The sequence below is a fragment of the Micromys minutus genome, assembly GCF_963924665.1.
Source record: "Micromys minutus genome assembly, chromosome: 26".
Classification (NCBI taxonomy): domain Eukaryota; kingdom Metazoa; phylum Chordata; class Mammalia; order Rodentia; family Muridae; genus Micromys; species Micromys minutus.
Window position 1 is genome coordinate 12,777,715 of NC_137961.1, and position 25,648 is coordinate 12,803,362.

The window sequence follows — 25,648 nt, forward strand, 5'->3', positions numbered from 1 at the left end:
TTAATATAACTATCATGATTTATATGTGGGGATTGTTTCTGTTTATTTTTTTCATGTTGCTTGTTTGTTTGCTTATAAAGATCTTGAACGTATGAAATTCACTGAAAATGGAAGGTCAGGGTTCCCAGGGCTACCAGGACTCCCAGAGTTCCCAGGGCTCTTAACCTGCCGGTATTTATACCTGGACACTTTTCTTCTGTCCCTTCAGAAACAGTGATGTATTGGCATCTGTGTTCAGGGGTGGTCAAAGAATATCACTATTCTAGTATCATCAGAAGTGGTTGCTTCAACCAAGAAGGAACTCAGAATGTAAAGCCTGGTTGCATTTCTCCACCTGTGTTGCCCTGTAGCTGCGCAGCCTTGAACCCATGACTTCTTGAAGAGCATTCAGTACTCTTAACCACTGGTCCATTGCTGTTCTTAATATGCTGGGATTTATGCTTAAAGATTTGAGATATTTTCTCTCAGTAGCTAAGCCAGAGGATCTTGATTTCTCAACAGCCCCCCAAGATGAGTTAATGAATGGAGTTTTAGAGAGGCATTGTGGCACTATTGCTTTTACCAAGAGTCTACTGGAGTTTACTTCTATAGTATTTTTAAATTTCTTTCAGAATCCCAGGCTTTTAGACCCAGGAAAGCAAGATACCATTCAAACCCAAGTTTGGATAATTTTACCCTATTTCCAGGTATAAGCATATCTTACACAGACATCCCTATCCATCCTAAAGTACACCTAAGGGAGCTTGAGTGCATTTGACCCCTTCAGTCTGGTTGGATGGCCACTTAGTAGTACTCTAGGGTCACAGGTAACTAGGTTATAGGTTTAAAGCTAATTAGCTTTATATAGGCTGCTTTCACATAGATAGGTCATAGGAATGATCTTTACTCCAAAGTGGCCATGAGCTATCTGTGGCTTATAGACTGACAAAGAATCCAATAGCCAGAGGACTGGGCAGTACAGACTACCCTCTGTAGTTGTCCACCTACCTCCTCTCAAGATGTTCTGGACTCATTTTCAAGAGTCCCTCCACTCTGTTTGCAGGCTGCTATGTCACTAAGGGATGCAGCAATGTTGAGGGGACCCATGCAGATCTGCAGATGCGGAGGAAATAAAATGCTTTTACCCCCCACCCCCACCCCCCGCACCAGGTTTTCAGTACTGCCAAGAGACATCACATCCTAAGAACTCAGCAAGTTCTTCACAACGCAATCCACGTAAGAAATGGAGAGGCATCATGCTGTTCTTAGTTACCAGATTCAGAAGAGAGTTTGTATGAGCAGGAAGTAGATCAACATTCATGTCTTTTGTGGGCTCGGGTAGGATTGCATCTGTGGTCAGGCCTAGGAGGCAAATAACATCTAAGAATGTCACTGGAAGCCAGGGTACCATGGGCAGGATGGATAAAGTTCATGAGCATCAGCACAATCCTGAACAAATGGTGGTAGGGAACTGCAAGAATAAATATCAAGATTAATACTGTTTAGCAAAAGTGAGTTTCAGTGCTCTGACATTGCCACATTTCCCCCCCACCGGAAAGGGAGATTAGAAATCATCTGGACACATGAACACGCACCTATATGAATTCACAAATTTTATAATATGTATCTTTAAAATTGTATTTTTCAATAGCGACAGGTCTCCACCAATAGGCAAGACATAGATCTCATTCACTGTGGGGTGACTTTGCTTTAGGTAAATGTATCTGAGGTCGGGGTGAGTGTTACTAAAAGGATAGCCAATGGTGTGGGTCTGTTGGGTTTTCCTTTTCATTGACAAGATTGAAATTGATAGACAAGGCTATTACACTTAGTTTTCATTAGTAAAGCCATGCCTGAAGTTAATTGAGTCTATTATTACATACTTTCCTTTAAAGCATAACCTTATCATTCTATCACTTTGTATCCTCTCTACTGAATTAAATAACTTAATAATGAGCAATGCCGAACATAGACTGGGTGCTTACGTAAATGCGTTTGGAATAGAAGAAATAGTGTGTTATATGTATCTAGAGAAAGAGAAGAAAGGCGAGGATGTTAATTTTAACTCCTATTTGTTTCCATGTCTCCAATGGTGATGAAACGAGGCTCCTTCTCCCTAAATGGGAATATGTCTATCATCAATCTGTGTATATATGTATCTATGCATTATCTATCTGTCTGTCTGCTGTCTATCAATTTTATCCATCTATTCTTTAGATATAAAAAAGAAGAAGCAAAGAGAGTTGGTTTGTCTTCAGATACAACAAAGTGATAACATGCACAATAGCACATTTTGAGCTTCTATCTTCTTAGCATCCCTGTAGATCCAGTAAGTGGAGGTAATGTATTAGTACTGAGTAGAGCCATATCTATGATTCTCGTTTGGATTCTGAGTGGTCATAGGTTTCTTTTTCACTCTGCTGAATATTCCTACTCTTTTCCTTTGCCAGGTCCCCTGGGGGCGGAGGGTCATGATTCTGTGTTTGCCCATTGTGCCTCACCATACGGTGTGCTCTGTCATGGCTATGTTTGTGTGCTTTGTCATACCTTGAGTAATCATTAAACTAGATGTTTTTTATTTCCTCAAATACTTCTACTTTACCTTCCTAGGCTGTATCCTACTACGTTGAACTTACAAACTGAATTACCAAGCCCACGTGGAATTATTTTCCCTGAGTCAGGACAAACATCTATAGTGCACTATACTGGTAACATTATCTTCAGTCCTCATAACCTCCTCCCAGGGCCATCAAGCTTTAAATCTCCGTGGCTTTTGACTACAGACATTCATGAAGGCTTCCTTATTCCCGAGAGCCTGGTTAAACACTACCTTTGTTACACCCCCCATCATCAACCTTCTGGAATATGCCATCTTATTTGGTATGGCAGTCCTTTGGCCAGGGCCCTTCATTTTTTCTGTTTTCCAACATCATATTGTTTGTAATAGAGAGGTCTGGGAAGACTCAGCTCAGGTGACCATGTGAATCTGTTTGTTTTTCTCTATTTTTATTACCTTTTTCCTACATGATACCCTGAGTATCATGAATCAAATACAGGCTTAGGTTTTGAGTATAAAAGAGAGTATAATCTCTATCAAGTTGAATCTTGTTTTCTCAAATGCCAACACTCAGGGTTACGGGCAAAATGATTAGATAAGCTTAAAGTCATCCTGGCTATACATCAAATTGGATGCTAGCCTAGGCTACAAAATACTCTTTGTGAGGCAGAGTAAAAAAACGGGAGGATAATGAACAGTGCCCATGGTGTAGAGCCTTTTAAAACTGCTCGCCTCTTTTGACTGAGAGGAGAGGCAGTGATACGTGTGATAACTTTTCTTACTTGTTTAGAGTAGACTAGAGGGGTCTGCCATCCAGCAATAACTTTGGTCCCCACCTTGTTCTTTCCAACCCTATGCAATATGCACTTTTGCTCAGAGCATCTTTGATCTCTAACTCGGTCACAGCAGAGATTCTCCCTCACCAATCAGATTTCCCCTCTTTTAGCTTACTTCAGGTTAACTGAGTTTGTTATTACATACACTCCTTTAACAGTATACATATACTTTTATCAGTTTAAAGTCTCTCTATTGCACTAAATAACTTAACAGGGACCAATACCTTCCAACATACAACATGCTTCTCTTTTTCACTGCTTCTGTGGATGGACTTTGTTTATTTATTTTTTGTGTCCTTTTTTTTAAAACAACTTTATTTTACAAAACAAAGATAAATGTACAGATTTTAAACATTTTTGCTTAAAATTATACATTTTTGTCAGTACTTTTTTCAGATTTTAACATAATTTTTACATAAAACTATATGAATATATTTTTAGTCAGTACTTGATTTTTTTAAAGGTTTGATAGTATGTCTTGAAAACTTAATAGTTAAAATGAGCATAAAGAACATGTAAAACAAAATATAACATGGGAATAGTTAAAGTTTTCTTGTTTTCTAAATATTTATTTTTGTTTTGTTTTGTTTTCTTTATTTCTTGGACTTCATACAGTCTGTGAATTGTTTCTGGGGGAGTGCAAGCCTCTGGGGTTAGCATCCCACTATCAGTGACTGCATATTGTGTCTGTTTTTTTGTGACTGGGTTATCTCACTCAGGATGATATTCTCTAGATGCAGCCATTTTCTTAAGAATTTGGTTAAGTCATTTTTCTGGTGGCTGAGTAGTATTCCATTGTGTATATGTACCACAATTTTTGTATCCATTCATCTTCTGAAGGACATCTGGGTTCCTTCCAGCTTCTGGCTATTATAAATAGAGCTGCTATGAACATTGTGGTGCATATATCTTTGTTGTGTATTAAAGTGTCTCTGGGGTATATGCCCAGAAGTGGAATAGCTGGGTCTTCAGGTAGTACTATATCCAATTTTCTGAGGTATCGCCAGACTGATTTCCAGAGTGGTTGTATTAGCTTGCAACCCCACCAACAGTGGAGAAGTGTTCCTCTTTCTCCGCAGCCTCGCCAGCATCTGCTGTCATCTGAGTTTTGGATCTTGGCCAATCTGACTGGTGTGAGGTGGAATCTCAGGGTTGTTTTGATTTGCATTTCCGTGATGGCTAAGGATGTCTAGCACTTCCTCAGATGTTTCTCGGCCATTCGGTGTTCCTCAACTGAAAAAGTTTTGTTTAGCTCTGTACCCCATTTTTTAATAGGGTTATTCGATTCTCTGGTGTCTAGCTTTTTGAGTTCCTTGTATACCTTGGATATTAGGCCTCTATCTGATGTTGTGTTGGTAAAGATCTTTTCCCATTCTGTTGGTTGCCGTTTTGTTTTCTTGACTATGTCCTTGGCCTTACAGAAACTTTGCAATCTCATTAAGTCCCATTTGTTAATCTTTGACCTTAGAGCTTGAGCCATTGGTGTTTTGTTTAGAAAATTTTCTCCTGTGCCTATGTGTTTTAAGTTTTTTCCTACTTTCTCATCTAATAGTTCCAGTTTATCTGGTTTAATGTGGAGATCTTTGATCCACTTACACTTGAGCTTTGTACAAGGAGATAAGAAAGGGTCTATTTTCATTCTTTTGCATGCTGAGTGCCAGTTGGACCAGCACCATTTGTTGAATAGGCTGTCCTTTTTCCATTGAATGTTTACTGCTCCTTTGTCAAAAATCAGGTGACCATATACATGAGGGCTCATTTCTGGATCTTCTATTCTATTCCATTGATCCACATGCCTATTTCTGTCCCAGTACCATGCAGTTTTCAGCACAATTGCCTTATAATATAGCTTGAGGTCAGGGATAGTGATTCCCGCAGATGTTTTTTTGTTTTTGAGGATGGATTTCACTATTCTAGGTCTTTTGTTATTCCATATGAAATTGCACATTGATCTTTCCAATTCCATGAAGAACTGGGTTGGAATTTTGATGGGGATTGCATTGAATCTGTAGATTGCTTTTGGTAGGATGGCCATTTTTAAGATGTTGATCTTTCCAATCCATGAGCATGGGAGATCTTTCCATTTTCTGAGATCCTCCTCAATTTCTTTCTTTAGAGGTTTGAAGTTCTTGTCGTACAGGTCCTTCACTTGTTTAGTTAGAGTCACACCAAGGTATTTCATAGTTTTTGTGACGATTGTGAAGGGTATTTTTTCCCTAATTTCTTTCTCCACATGTTTGTCCTTTGAGTATAGGAAGGCTACTGATTTGTTTGAGTTAATTTTGTATTCAGCCACTTTGCTGAACTTGTTTATCAGCTGTAGGAGTTCTCTGGTGGAATTTTTGGGGTCACTCAAGTACACTATCATGTCATCGGCAAAGAGTGATGTTTTTATCTTTTCCTTTCTGATTTGTATCTCTTTGAGCTCCTTTTACTGTCTAATTGCTCCAGTCAGGACTTCCAGTACTATGTTGAATAGGTAGGGGGAGAGTGGGCAGTCTTGTCGAGTTCCTGATTTTAGTGGGATTGCTTCAAGTTTCCCGCCATTAAGTTTGATGTTGGCTGTTCGTTTGCTGTATATTGCTTTTATTATGTTTAAGTATGGACCTTGGATTCCTGTTCTTTCCAGGACTTTTAACATGAACGGGTGTTGGATTTTGTCAAATGCTTTCTCAGTGTCTAGTGAGATGACCATGTGATTTGATCTTTGAGTTTGTTTATATGGTGGATTACATTGATGGATTTCCTTATGTTAAACCATCCCTGCATCCCAGGGATGAAGCTTACTTGGTCATGATGAATTATCGTTTTAATGTGTTCTTGGATTCGGTTTGCAAGGATTTTGTTGAGTATTTTTGCATCAATGTTCATAAGTGAGATTGGTCTGAAGTTCTCTTTCCTTGTAGGGTCTTTGTGTGGTTTAGGTACGAGGGTTATTGTAGCCTCAAAAAAATGAGTTAGGTAGTATTCCATCTGATTCTATCTTATGGAATAGTTTGGAGAGTATTGGTGTTATATCCCCAATAAATGTCTGATAAAATTCTGCACTGAACCCGTCTGGACCTGGGATTTTTTTGGTTGGGAGGCTTTTGATGACTTCTTCTATTTCTTTAGGTGTTATAGGGTTATTTAGATGGTTTACTTGGTCCTGGTTTAACTTTGGGATCTTGTATCTGTCTGGGAATTCATCCATTTCCTCCAGATTTTCCAATTTTGTGGAGTATAAATTTTTGTAGTAGGATCTGATGATTTCTTGAATTTCCTCAGTTTCAGTTGTTATGTCGCCACTTTCCTTTCTGATTTTGTTAATTTGGATACTCTCTTTTTGCCCTCTAGTTAGTCCTGCTAGGGGTTTATCAGTCTTGTTGTTTTGTGTCCTTTTAACAAGGGTTCACTGTGTTGTCCTAGCTGGCCTGAAATTCTAAATCTGCTTGCCTCTGTCCTTGGCCTCCTGATTCCTGGGATTAAAGGTGTAGACCGTCAAATCTGGAAGGGGAGCTGTGCAATGTGACTCTGTTCTAATGCTTCCCTCCTATCTACCTTCCATACCGAATGGATTCCACTATCAAATGTCTGTATGTGCTTTAGATCAACTGCATGTTCTAGTGCCCCAGTCTCTAGCCAAGTCTTGAATCTCACCTTTCAGAATTATTTATAATTTCTCAATCCTTCAGTCTGGATATTTGAACCTGGAGTGATCTTCCTTTACAAACTTCTCAATATACCTTCTTTTCTCAAGAGCAGTCTATTTTCTCCTGTTCTCCAATACACAAGGATTTATAATTTTTTAGAAATAGGAAAGGAGCACATGGCCTTGTACATGCTAAGCAGTCTGTCACTTACCTACATCTCTAACCTGGGCAAACATATGTACCAGTTGTATTGCATCTTTTCCTCCAGCACATCAAATTTTGTAGGCACATTGTGAACATTTCTGAAGACTTCATAATTTTTATATGCCATCAGTGGTTTACATAATAGGTTATATCACTACGAAACTTGGCTGCTGATCTCACTGGGATCAGTATGTGCATGCACACAGAGCCTACCTTTCCTAATAGCAGTAACCTAATATTTACCGAATATATCACATGTCAGAAATTGTTTATGTCTGGCATAAGCATTCACTCATTTAATTCCTGTGAGCATTTAATGAGTTCACATCCAGCCACAGAGAAGGTTAGAACACAAAGGAGAAAGTCTAATTTCAAACTTGGAACTCTTCAAACTGTTGCTCCCTTAGCTCCTTTTGTGGCTGCCCGGTGAAGGGTTCATGTTGCCCCCATAGTATTCAGTCTGTTTGTGATGACAACATGCAGGGTGTCTCCTTCTTAGCCTAGATGGTCCAGTTCTACCTGGTAGACCAGGTACTCCAATTTTGTTTGTCACTGGAGTCTTCAGTACTGAATGTGGTCAGAGAGAGATCATGAACAAGACATGGAGGTGCTTCTTATATTGTTGGTCGGAAACATGTAAGTCAAAACTCCTTTGTACTTCGCCATGCTCCAAACATCCATATTGACACTAACATGTAGAACTTTGTAGTAAAGTTGGTTAAAGGCCAAAAGGAAATGGAGGAGGTGATAGAATGGCATGCTGACAGCGTCTTGTGTGTAGTGCTGGATTGATCCTAGATGTCTCCTAAATACCAGGCTCTCTGTCTACAGCTGATCACTGACAATCATCTTTTAAGACTGATTTTATTTTATTTTTTATATAGCTCCAGCAACTTGCCTAGACTATTCTGAATCTCCCTATTTAGCCCAGCTAGGCATTGAGCTTATGAGCTTCCTGTCTCAGTCTCCCAAGTTGCTGGCAATTCAGGCTTCCATAACCAAGCCTCTGCTGTATTAATTATTCAAAAGACTAGGTTGATTTTAATTGTAGAGTTAAATAGAAAATGAGGCGTCTACGTTACCCCAAGTAATCTAAAGTATTGTCCGTGGCTCTGTACAGAAAACATCATTTCTTCCTATGTAACATAAACTTGTCTTGCTGGATTCGTTCTTATATAAACATTTTTAGTTTGTATCACAAAACCTAACTGCTGTGTGTATGCATGTGTATGCATGCCATTTTAAAGTTTGAAGGATTCTTTTACATATCTTACTTTTGACTTTGTGCAGCCTTCAGAGCTCCAGAAGGTTGAGAGGAGAATCATGAGTACTTAGTTTTTGCCCCTTCCTAACATGCATAGTTCTTAATGTATGTTGACCAAAGAGGCAAATGCACTTGGAATACATCCCTGATATGCACAGAAGGGAACTGGGTTAAATTTGATGTGTTCATTTCTCCCTGCATTGTGATTTCTGTCTTAGCTTGTGAGGGTGGTTGCAGCAAAGCACCAGGACTAGATGTCTTAAACTATAAAAACACATTTAGTCTGAGATCTAGGCGTTTAAAGTGGTAACAGGGTTGCTCTTTAACAAAGCCTCTGCCTGACTTGCAAATAGCCTTCTTCCTATAGGAGTAAATATCTATCCCTGATGTCAGGAATACTCTTTCTTTATCAGCATACCAAAAATAAAGGAGGACCCATGTAAATCTCATCTGATGCTAATTAACCCTGCAAAGGTCTCGGAATATAGTCAGTGGGGTAAGGGCTCTACAATTGCAATATGGGGGAGCATAATTCAGTTACTACAAATGTCAAAGGATAATGCTCTCCAATGCTCCTCAGTCAGACTGATATGTTGGGGCAGAAATATGGAGGTATATAATTATACTGCACAAATCTTACTGTCAGATTCAGCCATTGAAATCTGACATTAAATTCCAAATGCTTGTTATTTTTTATGCTGAGCAGGGTGGGCCTAGAAAAATAAATGCATTTTTTTTCTTATTTTTCATTTTTATTATTATTATTATTTAGATTGCAAGGGCACTATGTCTCTCCTGATGAATCATGTGAAAGAACAAGAGTAGTTTGAACACCTTAGAGGAGGAGAGAAGATTTAAACTGCTGGTGTTTTCTGCACACTCTCAAGTGCATTGAACGTTCTTTGCAGTGTCCCGTGGAACTCGGATGCAGACACACAGGAAAAAAAGCAGCATACGGGGGCCAAGCAGTCTTCTCTCTCGGGGCTTCACTTTAATAGAGCAACAATCTGAAGCTTTTAATGATCACCATTGAATGAACCCAGCACTGACCTCTGAGGAACATCTCAGGGCCCTGTGTACTTTGTCTAACCCAAGGTATCCTGTATGCATGGCAGATATCGTCTCTTGTGTGTTATGGAAAATTTGGAAGTTACATAATTTTATCAAGGGTAATTACTTAAAATTTGAGGTAGAGACAAAAACAGAATTATTTTTAAACTTAAAAGTGGAAAAAAAATTGGCCTAACCTAAAGAACATATGGAAGACCACATTGGAAGCTGCATGTTGCTAAAAATCATTAAATGCATCTTGAGTCTCCATATTTTTCCACCACCATGAAGTTGATCTGCGCCCCAAATATGTAAGTCTTACCACAAAGGTAGCTGAGGATGCGATTGTTCAACCCATATCAGATCAGGAATATCTTACTGTGGCCAACTTGACTTCCTGTGTTCTAGATTTTTTTGTGAAGTCAGTCATAGCTGACAAATAGAGATGGGAGTCATGTATGTGTGTGTGTGTGTGTGTGTGTGTGTGTGTGTGTGTGTACTCATGCATATATAAACTCTGTGATATTATTTTGGGCAACATGACCTTTAATGTGACTTTGGTTTTGGGGACCTGATATCTACTACTGGCAGCTGAACCTAAAATGATATTGTCTTTACCTGCCAAGTGCAAACAACTTTGAGACATGCTGTGTCAGTAAAGTCAGAGCTACTACTGACCTTATACCCAGTGAGGCTCAGACAGCACACAGTAGGGTTTTTAATTCTAGAATTCTCCTGTTCTTGGCACAGTAATGTGACTGTTTCCATCAATTTTCTCCTTTCAATTTAAAGGAAACCACCAGACTGGAATTTGTGTTTCTACAAATGATACATATCTGTTTTATTAAATGATGTTTTGAAATTTTGCATTGCTTTAACAAAAAGGAAGAAAGAAAGAAAGAAAGAAAAAGAAAAAATAACTTGAGCCAGTTTACTTTTCTATGTAGTGAGGAAAAGCTGTAAGCAGTAAGACTCTTTATGCTACAGATAATTAATTCTTGATATTTATGTATTAAAATAATTAACACTTGATATTCAAACTAATCCAGGAAGTGGCACTTGAAAGGGGAATATGTCTTCTAAGGAGGAAGAAGCAAATGACAGACTGAAATAGCTCTTGGGACATAGGCATTAGGGATAGACATAATGTCCAAAGGATATTAACTGTGACACCAGTCAACTACAATAAATGACTAATTTTGTTATGGCCTTTGAAAATAACCCCTCTATCCCTAGTGATTACACAGTCACTGTGGAGCTTTGACCTGACCTCTGTCGACTGGCGAGGAGTTCTCTTGTTTCTAATGTGTCTGATGACAGCTATAGCTTTGACCTTACTTCTGGTTTTCTTCCATAAATTATTCTTAACTCTTCTCTGTAGCACCTAGCCATAGTATTTTTGAGGCAAAATCATGAACATAACATTTCTCATAGAGATTAAGTCTTATGTGGGCCCCTAAAACAAGGACCACAGACAGACATATTTATATATTTCTGGCTGGCTCACAATTTTTCTAGTTAGAGTGTCTACCACAAGGGAAAAGAACATTTCATATTTTATTTAAAAGATGAACAGGAACCAAATATTGGCTCTGCTAGAAATATATCTAACCAAATATTGTTAATGTGTTTAGGGGAGTTTTGCATAGTACATTCAGTCATCTCTTGCTTTAACTAAATGCTGCAAGTGTGTTAATCATCTTAATCTCCCCCCTAAAAAAATCTATCCCAGAGGACTGCAAGGTATTCTTTTTATAAATCATCTCCCTTTAAACTTCTATGAGTTTCACTAAGAAAAGAAACATATATAGTAAAAATGGTAACCCTAAAAGCTGGAGAAACCTCACAGGATTGAAGCCAGGAGTGCTGGCTACGCAGGGTATCTATTGACTAATTCGCCCTAAACCACTGAACACACCAAATGAAGGCAATGAATGTAGAAGCCAAGCATGCAAAAGACTTAGCGCATTTGCTTTAAACCTGAGTTTAGCTCGAATTTTGAAAATCATACTTTTGTATAGATTTTGAAACAGAAGTGTATTTTAAAAAGCAAGATAAGAGTTTCCATTGTTTATCAACTTATTTATTTATTAACAGATAGTATCTTGTTCTATAGCCCAGGGTAACCTCAGAGAAAGTTTGTACTTTGCACATTCAAAGTCCTTGGATTACAGGTGTACTGTTGTACTATACTCAATTTAGAGTCAATGATCCTTCTTTTGATCTGTTAGAGTTTCAGTGTACACCACCCACACCTCCTTATCCTTCAGAATTTATTAGCACTACTGATCAACATGGCCACAATTACACCAGTCAATCAAATGTTACCCTGCTTCATGGGCACTAACAATTTAGACCAGTTAACAAAAATTTAAATTGATTCAACCCCTATGATATTTTTATAGACAAATGTTTAATTCTCGTTTTTTTATTTTTTTTTTTCAATTATAAAAATGAGCTCTTCAACAGAGCAGAAGCAGTTTTTTATTGGTAGATTTGGTACCGTGGATATGAACACATCCTACCATGAGAAGTGTACAGGCATTTGTGTAGGTAATGAGAAGAGATCAATTGATTATTGATTGTGGATTGTGGTTCTCCTGTGGTTGGTACTCTCCCAAACCTGGGGTAGGTTTGAGTTAATTCATTAACTGAAAAGGAATTACTGTGGTTGCCTGAGAGTAACTCAAGCTATGGGTACAGATGCCACAAATGTCCATGGTTTAGATTAGAAGAGAAAGTGGCCATTTGTACCAGTTTTCATTCTTGTACAATTGTCATCATGAGAATGGATTCACGTTGTGCCTTTCTGTGTTTCTTTGGCACTTTTTTTTTGTCCTAAGAACAAGATATGAGAATCTCAATGGCTAGTGTTATCTATGAAAGACTGTAAACTATTCTGCTTTAACCTTTTATAGACTCATTTTGATTGACTGGCTTTTCTAGCTTTCTCCTAAGTTCTCAATGCTGTTGAAAGAAGAGAGAGAAATGGCTGCCCAATCAGGTGGCAGGACATTAGAAAGGTCAAAGGCACAGGCCTTGCTGCTGGCATTCACAGCATGGATGAAACATTTTTTTCAAAAGGGGTAAAAAAAACCCTTATTCTTGTGACAAAGATTGCAATAAGAATAGAAGGTGTCAGATCAAGTATCTATTCAGGGGCTGATGATTGTAATGGGAATGAAAAATAGTGCCCACTTTAGCCTTTCTTATCATAATCATGCTGAAGTCCCCCCATGGGGTGCTGCTGGGAAGCCAAACTGAAGGCAGGAGAAAAGAGTCAAAAGGAATTGTGGGAGATGATGTTCGGGGGAATCAACATTTATGTGACCACCCAAGGGCTCTGCTTGTCTCAATTACAGGAAGGTGGGTGGCTTTTACTGAAGATGTGCTGAAATGGATCTGCAGATTAACCACCACATGGAGTTAAAGGGGACATGTTATTCTTGGAGCTACATTGCCTCAAAAACACCAAGCTGTGAATGTCCGTTGATTATGCAGATCAGAACATGCATTTCTGAATACCTGTTAGGTAGGAAATAGGTCACTCAAAACTACAACACATAGAGATGTGATTTTTTCTCCTGTGACCACAAATTAAAAAAAAAATCTAATTTTTTAAAGATTTCTTCTAGCATAAGCCTCTAAGCTAAGACATTTAATAGGCTTAGACATTGCCAAATAAAGCTTATTTGAGTATTTATTTAAAAAAAAACTAATTACAAGAAGTTAAATTAAGCCTCTCAGCTGTAAAGTGAATTTGAAAAAAAAGTACATGACATACAAAGGTCATTATCAAAATAATGATGCAATTGCTAAAATTAGGTAATATTTCAAGCCTGCTCTGAATCTATTGGAAAAATATAGCAAAACCCAATAATAATAACAATAAATATCTTGTCCCCAAGTGCTCTATCTTGATAATCTGTATTCTTAAATATTTCATGCATACTTCATATTTTTAACTGCAGGGGAGGCCCTGGGGTCCTCTGATGCTCACCCTGCTCAGAAAGTCTTTCACACAGAAAGATGAAGTTTACAAACAGAGAAAGAAAACGAATGATATATATATATGTGTGTGTGTGTGTGTGTGTGTGTGTGTGTGTACATATATGGTTACATTTATCCTTATATTATACTTATATATTACTCTATATAAGTACTTGTATTTATGGGTTTAAAATCATATATACATTCTAATAAGAATCATGACTTCTGGGTATGACATATAGCAGTCTTGTAGCTTTGTCAACAGCATGTTCCTGCTCTGAAAGGCAATCAAGAGTGCCTGTGACCCTTAAACTTTTAAAGACTAAGATTCAAGAAACAGAATTGGAAAGGTACCTTTCTAAGAGGGAACCGAAAAGTTTACACTTAACAACCTTTAATCATTCTATTTCTTTTCTCCAGAGAACATGGGGTTCCTGCCTCATTTGGAGAAAAATTCCCAAATCTTCAAGTTAGACAGAGAAGAGGTTCTATACTTTCTTTGAATTTTTCCTCCTTCTCACAGTCTCCTGTAGCCTACACTACTAGCCTGGAACTTTCTATTCTCCTGGGACTGGCTATGAACCTCCTCTTTCCACCTCCCAGGTATGGTCCTTCAGCTACTTCACCACCAAACAGGGCTAAGTAGAAATTTTGCTCTGTGGGTGTTAGAGCTTGGCCTCTCCAGAGAAAGGTCCCTGTCTTATTCTTCCCCGCCATTGACTGAAAACGTAGAGTACTGGGCATCCTCATAACTGTGGCACATCTATGTCAGCAGTCTCCAAAGGCTCACACAAACCACACATTGAAGTGATGAGCTTCCCAGAGAGAACTGCCAACAAAGTGCGTTTGCCCGCCATTTCAGAGTAGGCACAGGGAAACTCCATTGGGAAATGGTGGTGTGCAGAGGCTACCACACTGTGAGAAAACACTCATGGTGAATTTTGGCATTCAATTGGGATTTCAGACCTTTGGAAGGCCCTTTCACCACAGTGACTTACTGTTCTTATTAGGATGGCAAACCTAGCACTCTTCAAAAGATCCGGAGAACTCTGTTTGCCAGCCTATTAAAAATGCAAGCTCTCTACCCAACATGCAACACCACAACCACCTGGACCATCTTCAGACCACTGACAAAGCTCTTCAGCTACAAGGAAGAAAATCTGTTTTTATTTGGAATAATATGTCCTGGCTGTCATTCATGTACTAGCACCTGAGCTGCAAATGGGTTTCAGAAGAGGACAAAATTACCCTTCCTGAAGATGCCAGGGTATGAGGGACTGTGGATAGAGAAGCTCGGGTTGTGAAAACATCATGTTTGCTATGTAGGGCAGCAAACACCATCAATGTGTCTTAGGAGGGTTGTTGAGTTTTACTCAGATAACTTTTCGGAGGACCTCAGTTTTGATGATACATTTTTTTTAAAGGAAATTTCTCTTTTTGTTGCTTGATATATCATTGAAATTATGCTAGAAGCATCTGAAACTTTCCTCAGAATTAACACATCCCTGAAGCCTGACCTAAAATTTGGTTAACGACTGTACTTTCCTCTCCAGCATGCTTCCTCTGTAAGCTCAAACGAGCTGCTCAGTATCAGGGAAATGAAAATCACCTTCATTCATCATCTGAATTCTTTCTAGTCTACAAGAGGGAAATGATGTTCCTGCCTGAGTCTTATTAACTCTTCAGGAGAACAATCGCATTCTGCATCTGTGTTCTGAAAGTATGCACAGTTCAACTTCATCAAATATAAATAGAACACTGGGCTCTGTAGGTGGGATGGGATGTACTGTCTGGGGAGCCCTTGGCCTATGCAGAACTGGAAATGCCCATAAGCTCAGTGGGCAAGAGAAACTACTTGAAGGATGCTTCTTTATGATTGCAATTACTTGGCTAATTGAATGTGCAAAAGGATTCAGTTCCTTGAAAGCCAGAATGAATGTGTATGAAATTATGTCCACATGTTCTTGTGTATATGCACACAAGTGTGTATGCACATGCACACAGAGGCCAGATCTTTTTGTTTTACTGTTGTTTGAGACAAATTTCCACCCTGTAGTCTTGGTTGTCCTGGAACTCACTTCGTAGACCAGGCTTGCTTTGAACTCAGAGATCAACCTGCCTTGGCTTCTTAGGTCTGGGGTAAAAGACATGTGCCACCATTGCCTGGAAGAGGCCAGGTCTTAATGTCAAATGTCTTTCTCAAACACTCTTCACTTTATGTTTTAAGACATGTCCTCTCACAGAAATTAGATCTTATTGATTTAGGTGAGCCAGCTAGCCAGTCAGTCTTAGGGTTTCCATGGTTCTACCACCAAGTGCTGGGAATATAGATGCATACTGTTGTACCAGGTTTCACACATGTTTTCTGGTGTATCTAACTCAGGTCCTCCTGTTTGTGTGGCAAGGACTTTACTGACTGGGCCATCTCAAATCCTCTGGTATGAATATTTCGCAAACACCCTTTTTTCTTCCCCTACAAAGTCATGTTTAACTTTTTGCCGAACAGTAAAAAATATTTAAGTTGAACTTTGTTTTTCCATAATGTCATAGAGTATTTTCGAAATAAAATGTCAAAGAATGTGTTTGTTTTCCCAGTATAGATTAATTATTTTATACATAGGGAGTCTCCCTGTGTAGCTCAGGTTGGCCCCAAATCCTTTCCCAGCCTCCAGAGTTCTGGAACTACTATTATCTATCACTGAGCCAGGGCAGGTTTTTGTTTTATTTATTAATATTTTTGGATCGTTATTTTCTTCTAAAAACATAAAACCATTTTTTTGTTCGCTAAACCATTTATCAGTGAATATTGATGAGAAACCTTGTAAATGCTTAAAAGTGAAAGCCACAGTCAGCTTCCCCATGGGCTAGAAAACCATGCTTCATTTGGGAGAAAGGCACTAAGGAGGAAGGCCTGAGAAATTTGGAACTGGTTACCATTTAATTGGCCTGTCATTTTTCTTTAGATAGAACAATAATAATTTTTAGTCCTCCATAGCAAAGAAAATAATACCTGCCTCTTTTTTTCAACTTTAAGTATTAACTTATTTCCTGAACAAGGTCGCGGGATGTGGTCCTCTCCAGATTAAAGTCTTGATTTGTATGAAAAAGAAAGACAAGCAATAATCAAACCTGTGTGGCATGTTTGGTGGTCACATGCTGCAGACTCTGCTTATATTCACATGGCAAGGGATGGGGAACTATGTGTTCTTCTAGAAAAGACATCCTAACCCCTGGCAGTTCTTATGACTACAGTTTCTTTCTGTCATGCTTAAAAATTCCACTGTCATGTCCAATTCTTCCATGTGTTCTGTTTCCTGAAAATCATTGAATAAGCTAAATTTCACACGGCGACTTCATATGTGTTGGTGACGACTTTACAAATCCAGCCCTACACATTTCTTCTGCTGTTTCTCCCCGTTCAGGCAGAGAGATGTTTCCATCTCTCCATGGATTCCCTCTGGACAGCCCTTCTCTTTCTGTGCTTGGTCCAGGAAAAGAATATAAATATAAATGTCATATACATATAATAAAGACAATAGTGATCATTCATCCACATCATGTGTGTCAGTGATTGTTCATGGGCTTCTTCTCATACCTCAAGCCCTGAGTGTTTTGCACTCAGAACCCCCAGTGAACCAGTATTCCTCCTCTCTCTGCACTCATGAACAAAGAAGAGAAAATCACCCAATTGATGATATTGTCAGTAATTTTACCTGATGGCTAAAGGGACTATTTGGGAACCTGACCTGTCATGGATGTCACCTAGTATGATTTCTTAGGAGAAAAGAGACACATTTAGAAGTCCAGAGAAAAGATATTCTCTGATATGTGGTGTATGGTGAGACAGGCCTAGAACCCCAGGCTCTTGCCAACCGAGAACAGAAAAGTCTAAAAGCTCTATAAGAGAACACAAGGGGTGAACCACAGGTGATAAAGCAAACTGAATGAACTAATGGGCCGCTTTTAGTAAATGTTTCTTCTATTTCATTGGAGTTAGTTCTACCCAGCTGCAGATTTGAAGGGCAAAGGGTATTGTGATGTTTCTTTAATGTAAGAGTGGCTGCAGAATTACTCTGATGTCTTCTGGAGGTAGAAGCACTGAGTAGCAGAAAAGATATGTGGTCAACCTAGGAGTACAGGAAACCGCAGAAGGAACTGGTTCTTTATCTTGCTCTCTGGTGATTCTTCCTCCTCTACCAGTGAGTAGGGGGTAGGGACCTCCTGTCAGATAAGTGGGGGAGGTGTTTAAATAATGGGGAGATGAAGGTTGCCACAATGTCCTATGCATTTTTAATCCATCTTGAAGGAAGGAAGATTTGAAGAGGTTTGAACTTGGATTCCCACTGTTACCGGTGGTAGGCAGAGAAAAGCTGCAAAACTTTTATGCAAGTCAGTAAATTGAAGGCTGAGGATGTTGGGACTCTGATTTACTGACCGGGAAGGTCCCTATGCTTCTTCTAACAATTGTCTTAAGGTAAAGAGTATCCAAATAAAGCTAATAAACTAACACATGACACTTGGGGGCTTAGACTGTGCATGCGCTTGATTGACTCTTTTGACTCCAGGCTGGTTTCTTAATCAGCTAGGCAACGTCAGCCAGTTACCCTTTGTCATAGTTAGAATCTAAAATGACTCCAAAGTTATTATAAGTTATAGCATGAGCTATAACTAAAGGGACCATTGGAATTGGTAAGGCCCAGTGTAAACAGTTGGATCTTTAGGAGTGGCCCATAAGATGGTACTGGAATTTTAACCCCTTTCTCTCTTTCCTTTAGTTGCTGGACCCACATGGGATGCTTCTGAGTGGGTTCCCACCATGATGTTTTGCCTTCCCATAAGCCCACAGCAGTGCCCCCAGGAGACCATGGCCTGAAACCTGTGAAACCCTGAACCAAAACACATCTCTCTTCTTTAAAGTTGCACATCTTAGGCATTTTACATCAGAGAGGAAGCTAACATACCCTTTTAGGCACTTATACCCTTTAATATAAGATCAGATTAACATTGACATTATATATGTGAATGTATGTAAGTGTGTCCTTATATAGAATTAGAATAAGAACAATTTCCATCTCATTATTATTTTGGTAACATGGATCAGATCCAGGAGCTCAAAGTGCCTAAATATATGCTCTACCATTGATATGAATCCCCAGGTACCCTAATATTGTTAGGAAGAACCAGCTTCATCAGGTTATTTTAAGAACTATGGGAAACTGGACATGTGTGCTAGCAGTACTAGTTATTTCTTTGAAAGTTCCCTTATGGTGCTATACATCTTCAAAGGTACAGCACTGTTTAGCTATCCTGATTAACATGTCATAAGTATATTATTAAAAGTTGCAATGTGGGCCACACAATGTATCAACAGACCAGCTGGGTAGAAGGCTTGAAGCTGTTAAGCAAAATTTCCATGTGTCTGCTGAAGTGTTCTTCTGTGGCCACAGAGTAATCCAGAGCACCAAGTCTGATGGTGGACAAAAGGGAAAGGGTTTGCATGCCAAGAGGTTAATACACACTGAATGTCTGTCATGTGTCAATATTATTTCACTTACTTTCAACACAAGGTTATGAAGCCAACTAATGTTCCATTTACAGAGATAGTTATGACTTTGAGGGCTTGCATACATTGAGGAGGTGAGGGGGAAGCTGGAGTTGGGGATACAGGGGTCAGTATTTCATTGTATACATATATAAAATCCTCAAAAATAATATATTTCATTGTGAACATGTATTTTATATATGACCATCACAAAGATTTTTATATATTACTCAATAAGTAATATATATATATTCAACAATATATAACATGTAACTCAATAATATATAATATATATTGAATACTAAATGCATATATACTTTATATAATATATATTAAAATATTTATAATTATGTATTTATTAGAGATTATATTTATATTGTGTTTTCTGTTCTGCTTAATAATTATAAGTATTATATATCTCACACACACACACACACACACACACACATACACACACATATATATATATATATATATAAAGTATTGGTGGAAGACTTTTAGCTATGTATTGGTAGGTTTAATTATAGGAGGATTGAAATATCACAGACTTAGCCAAATTCTAATATTCTGAAGGGTACAAACAATTGGACTTGATAGGTGGCCATCAACTACCAAACATACCTTACTAGAAAAGCAGTAGCATACTGTAGTCATAGCATATCACAGCATTTAATAACTCTGTGTTTAGAAAAGCTTAGGTTAGACGTCAACCACGTTCAAGATTTGGACAGTTGACATTTGTAGAATAAGAACTCGTCTTCTCTTAGGTAAACACAGACGATACTCTATACTTTACATGGGAAGTGACTGGGAAGAATGGGTTATGCACAGAATTTATAAGGAGACCAAGTTGCTTCTTTACTGTCCATATGTTGTAAAAATAGTCTGATTAAGTCATGTTTGTGAGGTTGTATCAAAGTGATATTGCACAGGGTGATGCTTAGCCCATCATGGAACTCTGACTTGTAAGCAGGTTTTTAGGGGCATTTTTGCTCCTTAAAACTTCCAGTGAGCTTTCACCTGTCAGAATCTTCATATGAGCTAATAAGTTATAATGAAAAAGAATCAAACACTGACGTTTGAAAATCTTGTGTGAAATGAGATTTATATTTATTTCCACAGTAGACTACAGCAGTTTGGATTTAATTAAGATTATACACATCTTATAATTTATATAGAGACAGTTTGGTTACATTTCTCAGTATTATTGAAGTGAAAAATTAGTCAGGATCTTCCAGTCTGTGTTTGTTACCTAACTCCCGTTTTCCATAACCGTTGTTAACTAAATGTATTAGTGTGTTGATTCATCTGACATTTTACATGCAACAGGCATTTAAAAATCCAATTCAATGATGAGAGAAGAATTAGAGAAAATGGAACATGCATAGAATCCGAGTGCTTTTGGAAGGCAAAGGCAGAAGGATCTCAAGTATCAGACAGTTAAGGGTACATACTTAGATTCTGTGTTAAATGAACAAAGAGGAGCCATATGGTCCACAGGACAACCGTACCCACTTGCCTCTTGAGCCTGAGTTCAGTTTCTTGAGCTGATATCAAGTTAAATTGAGATAAGTGAGCTCACAAAATTATCTTCTGACCCCCACAAATACACATGACATGTGTATTAATACATACATACTAATACTGGAAATTGTTAAAATAAGTATTAGCAGTAATAATATTAATAGTAACCATGAATAGTAATATGAAAAAGAAGACAAGAAGTAATTTAGTCAGTTTCAGTGACTTCCTTAACCCTCCGAGCTTTATTTATTTCCTAAAATTAAGGGTCTTTACTCCAGGATGGGGTGTTTCAGCTCCTTTAGAACATCTTGTTTCAACTCCTTTCTATGTCTTAAGACGCTTCCCTCCAAGGTGGAAGTTTTTGATCTCAGAGAAAACTGTCACAGAAAAGGAAAAGAGTCTATCTTATGGTAGACTTCAATGTGATTTTTTTTTGGGGGGGGGAGATATGCTACAGGAGCAGCTGTAAGAAACTGGTGACAGTCGGGCCCCACCTCATTGAGTGCTCAGGGCTTTCGTTGCTGTTCGAAATTTGACCAGTGTATGCAGCACCTGCTGAGTTATACCACCCAGGGAAGGGCCCGAAGCTAACTTTTCTTCCCAGACTCCTAAATCAAACACCTTGCTTGCAACACTTCTGCGCATGTCATTCACACGAACTATGGAGATGACCATACCAGAATGTTCTCCGGAAGAATAGAGGGTACGTGTAGAAATTACAGCCAGGTCCCTGCTTTGTGGCATTTCTTTTTGCCTGCTCAATAGTCTCTGTCCAGCTTGACGTCTCCTTTTTATTTTCATTGAGTTTATCTGTAAAAGAGTTTCTAGATTGGGTTAACTGTTTTAGGAAGAACCTCCATGAATATCAGTGGTTCTATTTCATGGGCTGTGGTCCCAGGCTTAATTAAAAGGCAAATGGGAGCTGAGTGCCAATATTCACTCTCTGCTTCCAAGCTGTGCAACGTGGCCACATGCCTCATACTCCTTCCACTAGCTCTCCCTTGCTTAAGTATTTTGTCACAACCATGTGGAAAGTAGCATGCATTTTGATATCACTTATAAACTATATATATATATATTATAAACTATATATATAATATATATCATAAACTATATATATTTGCAAGAATCCTAGTTATTCTAGCCCATGCTATTTTGCCAAGAGAAAGGAAAGGCCATATTCATGCAGGAGCAGCTTAAAAGTGAACATTCAGAAGAACTTTGCTCTTTGATCCCTAAACAAGATGCGATCCCCATCTTCAACCCAACTCTATCCAACTCACAATCCTCTTTCTGATGCCAAAGAAACACACATGGACCATTCCATATAGGTGTATATAGGTTGGGATTGTTGAGCACTGTGGGGAAGTCAGGAGGATTGATGTGGTGAAAAGAGCACGTTTGCCAAGCCCTGGAATGTGGGGTGCTCTTTTATAAACCCAGGCTGGCATCTGCATGCTGCTCATCTCCCACTTCACTTTATTTCTGAGACTTCCCTGACACACTCTTTCACAGTGTTTGCTTGTAACCATTTACACCAGTCTCACAGAGATTAAACTAATACTTTCCCACACTGGGCTTGAGTTGGCTGATTCTACCAGGGAGCACATTTTAACTGGATACACTTGCTCCCAATAGTCTGCAAGCACAAGTAGTTATATACTTTCTTTTTGTCGGACTACATAGCTATTTTGCATTATAGGGGCAATAACTATTTTTAAAATTGAGGAAAGAAAATTTCTACTATCAGTGACCTTTCCAATTGTTGTGGCCAAACACCTTATTTTAAAGTTCTCTGCAATACTCACTGCAGCTTGGGACATAACTAGAGGGAGGCTGAAAAGGGTTCTGTTTTTAGGATTTACCAAAAAAAATTACCTATCTTTGTTACTATATGATAAATTCACTCCAGCTGCTCAGTCTTATGAGTCTAATCTAAGAAAAACCTTGTTGCCCTTCGGATTCCTATGTGATAATGAGTTTTAGATAAGTACCTAGAAGCAGAATTTCTTAGTCCCACAGCAAATCGCTGTAAGATGGGATGCCCAGTCCTGGTTGCTAAGAGCTCCATCCACCACCTTGGAGCTGCAGACATAGCTCTGCCAACTCTGCCTGTCTCATATTTTTGAGGAATCCAGTCAACAGACAAGACCAGGAGATTGTCAGGGACCCATTTCCATTTTCTCATCTTGAAGGCTTCATTCTTTCAGGTGTTTATTTTTCTTTATTTAAAAAATAATTGCAAATACCCAGTGCTGTCTACCGAGATCTACAAGAGCTAAGGTGGTTAGTAACTATTAGGACAGACACACAGGACACAAAAGGAAGGCAGTACTAGGAACTCAGTATAAGTCTATATGCTTAGGCGTTTTATATTTCCAGTCAGCTTCCCTTTCCTGGCCTAGAAGCCAATTCAAAACCCATGTCACATTTACCTACTTAATTGTATGTGCGTCTAATTAATGCTCAGTTTTGTCTCTCACTAAGCTACTGTGTGGACTTATTTGTTTATTTATTGCACTGAGTTGAACCCAGAGCATGGTGTATATTAAGGACATAATCTACCACTGATCTCTGCACCAGATCCCCCCAGTGACTATCAATAATTGCCTTGGTGTTTTACAGAAGAATCTCCGAAAAGATTTAGGAACTATTTATTTCCTCAGCACTTCAAGCAAGCCATGTAGTTTGAGCTGGAGCAGGACAGAAGGGACAATGGCCCCTTCTCTAAGCACCTTATCAGATGTCACATGCCACCAATAAAACTCACTAATGGTAATGTCAACTTGGATTATTTGTTTAAGGTGGTGGCAGCCAGAATTTCCTATTGGAAACTTTCTGATTTGTCCTCCTTGTGGAGACTTTCCGTTCTGCGTGTAGTGTGTGCTCGATTGTACACGTATTACCTCTCCCTGGCTATGTAGACAATCTAAGTAACTGACTGGTGTACATACTGGGTACAAGTCCATTTACCGACATGTTCACTCAGATACAGAGGTTTTAGAATAAACTTTTCACACCAGCTCACTATCTCTCCCTTCAAGTATCATCAGCCCATTACCTATTACAGAAACATTTTGCAGACTTTCTGTTTTTAGATTAATAACCATCTTATTTTTCACTAGGGTTGCACCTAATGCCACAGTCCACTCTTCTGCTTGCTAGTTTACCAAGAACTGGCTTTTCCCAAGCATTGGTTCTACACATTCCCACCAAAAATTGATGTTAGCCTAGGACAGGGGCACTATTCATTGTGCTAGCTCAAGGCTTCTGAGGGGTGTGTCAGTCTTGGGTTTAGTTCTGCGTACTGCCCTGCACATGGAAGCCTCTTACATTAATTAGCCTTTCTTTATTGACTGAGAGGACACACATTTGGGAGATGTTTGTACGGTGACAAAGACAGTCTGTTGCAGTGACCATGGCAGACACTCTTGGGTTGGCTGCTATTTCCAAATTCTTTCTAGCCAGATTCAAGTTAGTGTTGGTTACATAATGTAGGAGGAGGGGAAACTATACATGTGCTTTTGTAAACCTTTAGTTTGCCTCAGGGCATTGGAGGCATTGTTGCTTATTTTTTCTTCAAATTCTTTGTATGAATGAACAGATAGTGTCTGGGTTGCAACAGCTTCTTTTGTATAAGGCAAAATAAGATAAAGAGCAATGATATTTATTGGTCTTCACATCTTTAAAGTGAAGAAATGAAACAAGGAAGCATCCATCCGCTTCGAAACATGTTGCCATTTAAGAACCCCATACCAGTCTAAGCTGTGTGGCCAGATTTTCTTCTACTAGACTAATAAAAACGTTCCTGGCTTATGTCTCAATAGACCTGAAAAACAGAACTTGAACTTTGATAAGTTCTGAAGAGCTTTAGATAGGAGATGTGGTCTCCAAAAGAAGAAGTCATAGTTCTCGGGAACGATTCTATTTTGGACATGTTCTGCTGCTAGCTATGAGATGAGCCAAATAAAGGATGCTCCTGTCTAAGCTGTGGTGATGGAGAAGGTGATGGACACCTAGCAAGGCAGACACACATCAGCTTTGGACTTTTTATATGTAGAAGCTGGGAACCTGGTTCACCTCATGCCAGAGAAACATGAGCTTACTTGACACAGTGCAATGCAACACAGGACCACACTAGGGGGATAGAAAAGCAGTAGAGGCTAATGCAGCGTCATGGAACTCAGGGCAAAACAGCAGACTGGAAGGCTGAGGCTGGCCTCAGAACTCACTTCTATTGGGTCCTACCTGAACAGCCTGGCCAGTTCCCATCCACTCCAAAGCTCAGCTTTCTCATTGTGGGGTAATGTGTGATTATTGCCTTTTGTGTGGCATATACCCCAAGAGAAATCGGAGTGAATATTCAAGTGAGCAATGGCAAATAGTGAGTCGATAATATCAAATTATAGTTTGAACCCATGAAAATTGTCATACTCCATATTCCAAAACGCAGAAGAGAGCTCTAGTTACTCTCTTACAGACAGTGTCACACCAAGTTTCCTGGGCTGGTGGTGAACTCTCCATAGTCCAGGCTAATAAGAGCTGCAGATATTCTTCCTGCCTTGACCTCTGGAGTAGCAGGGATTGTGACTCTGCCCCACTAGGTCCTGCTTTAAGTGAACTCAGCTGGAGCAGATGGACAAAGTCTAATGTGGGACAAGGCATCTATTTGAAGGCTTCCTGTGTGTTTGGGGTTATGAGCCTAGTTCCCCTGGCTTATTTCTTGCAGCCTGTGGCTGAATGGCTAGCTCACATCTTAGCACTTTTAGACTGAGTTGAAAAGCTTGTAGTGGTTGGTTGATGTCCCATGTCAGTCTCTTCACCTGTGTTAATTGGGGAACTATTTGAGGCTATTTTGGGGTTCTAGCACATTCACCAGCAGTGGTGACTACTCAGAGCCAAAGTCATTCAGCCAACAGTACTAAAAATATCCTTGATTTCAGCCAGTCAATTTTCTTCTATTTTCATAATTAGTGGCTCTGCCTGGAAAGGCCTGCCAGCATGCAAATCTCCTCCTAGTGCTGATGGAAATCTGAGAACATGCTAAGCTGTGGAAGGCTTAAGAGCAAC